Source organism: Eptatretus burgeri, chromosome 13 (assembly GCF_056783735.1).
Source record: "Eptatretus burgeri isolate ZD-2024b chromosome 13, Ebu_testis_v1, whole genome shotgun sequence".
Lineage (NCBI taxonomy): Eukaryota > Metazoa > Chordata > Myxini > Myxiniformes > Myxinidae > Eptatretus > Eptatretus burgeri.
This window is the reverse complement of record NC_140973.1, coordinates 21,301,848-21,309,844: the sequence shown is the minus strand read 5'-3', so window position 1 is coordinate 21,309,844 and position 7,997 is coordinate 21,301,848. Positions and strand designations below refer to the sequence as shown.

General features: G+C 40.8%; 1 long non-coding RNA gene across 2 annotated transcripts in view; it reads left to right on the top strand.

The window, feature by feature from the left end:
* LOC147014029 (uncharacterized) overlaps positions 1-6,175 on the top strand; it is a 101,394-nt gene extending 95,219 nt beyond the window's left edge. For both annotated transcript variants that reach the window (XR_015050618.1, XR_015050619.1), the window contains exon 3: positions 3,142-6,175. This is a non-coding gene — a long non-coding RNA (uncharacterized LOC147014029). The remainder of the gene's footprint in view (positions 1-3,141) is intronic.
* Positions 6,176-7,997: the final 1,822 nt, after the last annotated feature.

Sequence of the window (7,997 nt, the reverse complement as noted above, 5' to 3'; positions counted from 1 at the left end):
TTCACCAAAGCTTTATTATGAGAACATGGAGAAGTCAAATAAATAATTTGGTCAAAAGGTCAAAGGTATCGTTTAGCATACGGAAGAAAAAGAAGTCCGAATACAAAGCGGATAGGCTTTGCATTTTCAGATGCTTTCTAGTTTATCCTGTTTTAGCCACCGATGACATCATCACCCACAAACGTGGTTATTCGCTCACTTCTCGGACAATCTATATTCTACAGAGTACCATAGTTTTATTCATAAAATGCGTGAACCGTAAGCATTTATCTGGTTGGGAGGTGGTGGTGTCGTTTTCTAGCAGTTTGACAGGATCTGCTATAAATGGGCGAGGTGTGTGTGTGTGTGTGTGTGTGTGTGTGTGTGTGTGTGTGTGTGTGTGTGTGTGTGTGTGTGTGTGTGTGTGTGTGTGTGTGTGTGTGTGTCATGTTTTTTGTGGAGTTCTGCTGGAGCGTTCTTATGTAGACTGTGACACACCTAAATGATCGTCATGACCTCCTGAGTTGATTAGGATAATTAACTACAAAGAAGCCGGAAGAATTCCCACGTTTTAAAGGTACGCCATATTAAGGTGTATAGAGCAGCCTAATAGGTCCTTCCACGGCACGGCATGCAACTTACAAAATAAATGACAAAAATAATGATAACAATGTAACAAAGCATATATTAATTAACACTAATAATATTAAAAATAACAAGTCTGAAGACGACGATGGTTCACGAGCGGTATTTGACGATTAGATTGTTTAAGAAGTCAAGGATGAGACGGTGATAATTTTTGACCAAGTTATAAAAATGTTCAACATGATGTGGTACGAGTGACAGGTTATTAGCTGCAAAATGTCGAAAACCCGGTTTCGTTCAACAACTTTAAAAATTTGACCTTTGCATCACCTTGAAAGGTCACAAAACAATGTTGTGGACATTAAAATAAGGAAACAGGATACGTGCTATAGCTTATTGGAGTTAGTTCATCGAAGAAGGTCGAAAACCCGGTTCGATTCCCACAACTTTGAAAATTTGACCTTTGTGGCCTTTAAAGGTCAAAGGTCAAGGATTATGACCTTTGGTGCAAAACTTCCTTTGGAACATTCCAGGAACAATATAACGTCATATAGGCTATATGGCATTTCGCACTCCTTGGATTATTATCCATACTTTGATGAAATCAGCGTAAAAACAAACTTGAAGGGGGCGCCACGGGCAAGGTGTTCGAGATAGAGCAAAATGGTTTCAAGACTTTCGGTGGGGAATGACCTCAAGATTATGCATAAAAAATATTGTCATCCCAGCCCTCAAAGTTTGGGTGGTCACATGATTTTTATGTGAAAATTCGAAATTTTCTAAGTTTTTGACCTTGGGACGAAAATGAAAAATCGGACAACGACAAGTTTTAGATAATTCATTTTGCTATTCAAATACCGAAGAACCCATTCCATTCAGTCAATTCCCTCGGAGAAGATAGATTTTTAATCCGACTACCCCCTAAAATGACTTTTTGGGCGTGGCTCCACCCACAATGGGCGTAGCATGCCCTCATCCAGGAAAACACAACTAGACATTGATATCGAACACATAACCAAGTTTCATCAAGATCGGATCAAAGTCCACGGAGTTATGCTCTGGACAGACAGACACACAGACAGACAGACAGACACACAGACATAACGAATATAGTGGTCACTCTGCCTGGCGCTCGTGAGCCAATAATGATAGTAGTATCATTCGTCAATAACAATGGGGGACGTACAGTATAATCCTCACCTGAGCCCAAGCACATCTGGGTTTGCTGAAAGGCAAGCGAATACTCAAGCAGTACAGCAGGTGGGTATGCTACAAGGCCATGAAGATCAATGAAAATTTGGTCCAATGGACCAACGGGCCACTAGTGTTTAAAATGTATCTCTCATCCCCAAAAAGACGACCAGAGTGAATAGGTCACTTTTTAGATCCTCGTGGAGGATCTCTAAGTCCGACTCATGTTGTTGTTCTTCATCTTCTTCTTGTGGACTTTTTTAGATCCTCGTGGAGGATCTCTAAGTCCGACTCATGTTGTTGTTCTTCATCTTCTTCTTGTGGACTTTTTTGTTTCACAGCCTACAGTTTTCATCGAAACTTCCTGAAACTTGGCATGTGTATGTAAAAATTCCCTGCGCAGGCAGTAACCATCTCCGATTTTGAAAATTTCTCCGAGAAGAAAAGTTATGACGTCAAAATATCTCCGCTAATGGAAATCGCCGAAAAAATTATCTCCGAAACTCGGTAAGCTTTTTGAATTCTGTTTGCGGGAATCGAACGGGGCATTAGCAGAGATGAATTACCGCACATATGATACATCACTATAACGTCATCAATTTTTATGACGTCATTCTTATTTTTTGACATTTTTGGTTTCACAACCCAAAGTTTTCATCGGATCTTTGTGAAACTTGCCATGTATATGCAGAAAGCCCACGCGCAGGCAGGAACCATCTCCGATTTTGGAAATTCTTCCTCGAAAAAAAGTTGACGTCATAATATCGCCGCTAACGCAAATCGTCTGTACCATTATCTCCGAAACTAGGCAAGCTGTTTGAATTTTGTTTGCGGGAATCAAGCCGGGCATTAACACAGATAATTTATCGCAAACCTGATGCATCACAATGACGTCATATTCGTTTTTATGACGTCATCATTAAGAGGACGAGAATCTTAGCTCATTTGAGCTTGTTTTATTTTGCATTTACCTTTGTTTGAGTGGTGAGAATGAACAATATTGTTCGTTTGTTGTATCTATGACGCGCCAAATTTTATGGGTGAGGAAGTGCAGGTAAAGCCGCAAAGGTTTTATTGTAGGTCAAGTTAGTGATAAAGGTGGCGGAGAGGTAATAAATTAATTAAAGAGAACAGGCGGTTAAAGGGAGCGGTTAACGAGTGGAGGAGTGAGGAAGAAAGTGCAGGGCTATCTGATGTAATTGATTAGTACATGCCTACTTTGAGGACTTCCTCCAGTATTTTATTGTCCCTTTTGGGTAGTAGGCCGTTGTAATTCCCTGTGGAGATCTCACATCAACAATGACCTTTCAGTGTTTATTACAATCCTAAGCTGGAGCATCTTTTCAACAGGCAAAGACTCAGATCAAAGTTTCGTTCATTCCTCAGGGTGTCCGTCATCGGGAGACAATGCAAGCGCTAATAGAATGGAAAACTACCGGATTTGATCTGGAGGTGGTGACGTTGAGGAGGTCAAGCGACGTCCCTGTTCGACTTGGCAAGGCCGATGACAGATCGAATGGCTGACAGGAAAGTTGGAATGAACACTCAGATAAGTATGGATGTTGCAAGAAGGCTATTTGACCCACCGTGTCTGTGCTGTAGACACACCCCATTCCCTTTGTCCATCAGTGTAAGTTTATCGTGAACCAACTGTTACCATTAACTTAATCTACACGTCTCTTTATAATTAACTTACCTATTTTGTCTCACCTAAGTTGTGATAGGTAAGTTTGTATCGGCACACGATGGGCGCAATTCGTTTTGTGAAAAAGGTGAGATCGTTGAGCTCCGCAACATAAATTCAGATGGGACAGCCGGCTTACTGTATGTCCAGTCTGAAGGATGGCATGCTTTGAGACGCAGCGCCTCCTGCTGGCACCGCACTCCACAATAAAAACAAGTCTGGCCAGACCAGACAGCCCAGAGGAGCCCGGGGAGTGTGTGTGGAAGGGGGGGGGCACACGACCAGCTGAGCTACCTTGCTGTCCTTCACCTATACACCACCCAGAGGATACCAAAGGAAACAATCCAATGGCAAATATTTCACGTTCATCAATTGAGACGAGTTCAGTAATTCGCAAAATCTATTCTAATGCTTTAGTTTGCCAGCCTTTTTCAAAGGAGATGAACATAGAAAGGGCCATCGACTTATCACGTACTCACGTTTGGTTGGAGCAGGGAACGGGTGGTTGGGAGAGAGCGTACATGAATAAAAAAATAAAGCATGATTATAATGGAGAAAAAGGTATGTGTTGTAAGTGAATAGAAAGGAAAGAAGTATGGGGGAAAAAGGAGGGGGGGTAAGGGGATGAAAGGAAATAAGTATAGATGGGGCATTTACAGGTTAGGAGCGTGGGAAATGGGTGTGGTCAAAATCCCATTAATTATTTATAAATTAAGAAATATAAATATTATAAATAAATGTCCCTTAACCAAAGGTGATTTCCATGTACTGTTTCATGACCAGGGGCGCTCCAATGCCTGCCTTTCGGCTTTGCATGTAGATGATGGACCTTGCCAACAGGAATGCCCGGTAACAAGATCATATTGCTGCATTTCCCTTTCGTGGAAACCCGCTGTCAGATAAGCCGTCCTGCAGAATGCGGTGTGTTCTGCCTGTCGGTAACTGCCTGATTAATGGCGTTGCATGAGCTGCGGCAAGCAGCTGCCATATCCACCTTCACTGTAAGATGACACCTCCGCAAACCAAACTGCACCCACAGTGTCCACATGCAGCCCACAGTAGAGAAGCAGATTCTATAAACGTTCCTGCCGAGGTCTTCACTATGCCATCTACCATGGTACCCTCATTGCTCCTACGTTGTACGGAAGGGTGGTGGATATATGAAAGCCTTTGTGAAGTTTAATGAAGTTGGCAAATCGTTTCATCCGATCTGTTGTGTTCGGTCAAAGCTTCTTTTCATCGGGTTCCAAATTGCTGTATTATTACCATTTATTTTCATTTCCTTCACCGTACATGTGCTTGGGGGTACGACCTCTTGCACTGAGCAGTAATGATTTCAAAATAAAATATTCCTTCCTTGGCATCTCAATCCGATGGCATCATTGTTCGACTCCCAATGGCGGGTTCTGTAGATCAGACAACTGGCTGATCTTTTAAAGGAGAACTTTGTTCACGGGGCTGTCTCTGATTTGTATGGAAAGAATGCAAAAATGGTGTAGGAATGCCATCTTGCAGGGGACATCTCAAGCTAAGTGCATCTTGTTTTTTTTTAACTTTCATGTTATTATTTTTCATCATGCGGATAGGATATAGACGTCGCTGCAAGGCAAAGCCCTCATTTACCAACAGCCCATAATTTCCCTAAAGCAGTTTGTGGTGTACCTTCTTCTTAAATCACTGTAGTGCTATATGGTGTGGTGTAGGTCCTACAACGGTGTCATTACCCCATGCACGCAAAACGAAAAGTAGGGCTAAGTAAATTGTTTCACTTCTGTCTGTCCTTCTGTCTACAAATGTCAGTTTATTATCGAGGAACAACTTGATTTAAATTGAATGCTATATTTTGAACACAGGCAGGTTCCACAGGCAGGGAAAAAAGAGGAATTAATGAGTGGAGGTGAGCAGTGATTCTGAATTTAGATAGTTTCACTAGGAGGGGGATGCTGGTAGACCAAGTGCGTCCTGCAGATGGGGGGTGGGGGACAAAGCATGAAGAGGGCAGAGGGTGCAGGTCTAGAAGTGAGTCTGAAGAAGACAGACCACTGATCAGGTCATGGGTTTTGGTCATGAAGATAGAGAGACCAAAACATGCATATGTAAGCCATCATTCGTTCTCTGTGTGCCAAGTTTGAATAACATCGGTAAATGCATGTTCGAGAAATTGTTGAGGATGTGTTCAACATCTGTTTTTTTTACAACTAAAATGGCCGCCGGTCCACCATCTTGGATCTGATGTCGTAAAAAAATGATGTGCAGATGTATACCATCATGTGTTGTCTTTTTCCCAAGTACAAATAAAATCGGTCCATACACGTCAGAGATATGGTTGCGGACGCGTGGGAGCACGCACGGACACGAAAATCGGGACCAAATCCATGAGCCCCTGTTTCGGACAAAGTCCAACGTGTTCATTTCATCTGAATCAATTCAATTCATCGAAATCAAAGTAAATCAATTCAAGTTCATCTAAATATCTAAGAGCAATACCTTTCTCAAGCAGAAGTATCCATGGTCGGCCATTCATTTCCACTGTCAAGTGTGATTTGCTGCCATGAGGCATGGCCTAGTCGTCAGATTGTTTGGTGTTCATGCTTGTGAGAAATGTAAGTTCGAGTACCAAGTCCACCTCTGACACCCCCCGCCCCCTTCCTGCCCTCACCTGATCCTACAAAATGACTTCCACATTTTAATTGTAAATGCCAGGAATACAAAGATCCTGAGTGCCGTGTTAACCTCTCTACCTCCTATGTTTCTTAGGGTTGTTCTGACTAACCCATCTCACACCTGTTCACTTCTAGCAAATTTTTAATCCTACTTTGTTTGTTTTTTTCGTCTCCAAATATAATGTAAACATTAAAGTCAAATGAACTCACTTCACCTGTATCGGTTACAAAATGTTTTTTTTTATTTAAATAAACACTTTCATACTTTCTGTATGTCTTAAGAAGTAGAAATGTGGGACATCTTCCCTGCTACTCACTTTGCAAAAACTCCTTGCAATGCCCTCTCAGAGGGTATGACTGGCTTTTGAGCTGTCTATGGTAAAGGTTCGATTCCAGACCTGACTATATATTCAGGGTGCCCCACAGAAAACCAGGAAATTTGCTACAGTTTATTTAAAACAAAACAAAAGCAAACTTAGATGTAGTGTAAAACAAAGATACACTATATTTTCAAACAAAACAAAAGCAAACTTACATGTAGTGTGAAACAAAGATATACTTTATTTATATGCTAGTTTATTGATATGATAAAATATGGCAAAATAAATCTCAAAATCTCAAATTTCCTGGTTTTCTGTGGGGCACCCTGTAGTATAAACTTATCCTGATGCATTGCATGCAGGGTGGTGCATCAACAATTACAACATCCTTCAGAGGGGACGTTGAGCTGGATGTCTCATTTGCTAGCATTCACTGGTGGATGTCAAAGACATCCGTCAAAGACAACCTTTTATAAGGAGTAGACGATCTTGTGCCAGTATTGCATGGCCAAATTCTAAATTCATGCCGATGATCTATATTTATGTGCAGGGAGTCTTCCATCAGCGTCATACCCACGCTCCCAAAAATGTTCAGAACTATCAGCCACGTAATATCCACGAATAACCAAATATTGGTGTTGGAGAGGAGCGTAGATAAAAAAAATTCTTTTTTAAAAAAGTCCGCCACCGAAGGTGAAGGAGGTTTATGTTTTCACCCCTTTCTGTTTGTTTGTTTGTTTGTTTGGGTGCAGGATATCTCAAAAAGTTGTTGACAGATCTGGATGAAATTTCGTGGACAGGTTGTGTGTGTGACAATTAAGAATTGATTCAATTTTGGTGAAGATCCGAATCTTTTAAGTGATTCTTCGCCATTGAGAGATAGGGCTAAAATGATAAAGTACTGTTTAGCATGATATTACAAAAATGTAATGGACCCGATGTGTTCTCATTGATCAGGCATTGCACGGCAGAGGTATGTGCTCCACCAAGTGCCCTTCTCGTTTTTATCATGCGGCCATTAAACAATTGTAAAAATATAATAGAATAATATAAACTTCAGGCAATAATTCTTATTATATATTTGATAATAGGGATGAAAATAAAGACAAATATATAACTAACTGGAGAGTTCATAGAACAACTTACACTTGAGAAACAAGGACATAGGCAGGATATTTGAGTAGCAAATTTGATTGGTCGTGATGACATAAAATGCTGTAATATTTTGGCCAAGCATGCTAAATGGAAGGGTTTTGAAATTGCAAAAAGACGATTTGTATTCTATAGTGTTCAAGTCTATAATTAAAATGAAATAAAATAAAGTTTTTAAAGGTTGTAGAAAAAAAATATTATTTGGTAGTTTCCCACTGTTGATACAGCATCTTATACACCACCTTATTTAACACATTGCATGAGTTCCTTGTGCCTGTTGTTTATGTCCTTTATGACGTTGTTAAAATGGTAAATTTCCTGTTTGGAATGATTCTCGTTTTTTGTTTACTGCCAAACAGGCACAGACTAAAAATTATCTCGCACCTCTCTACACTGGCATGATCAGGACGAATTCAGAGCCAA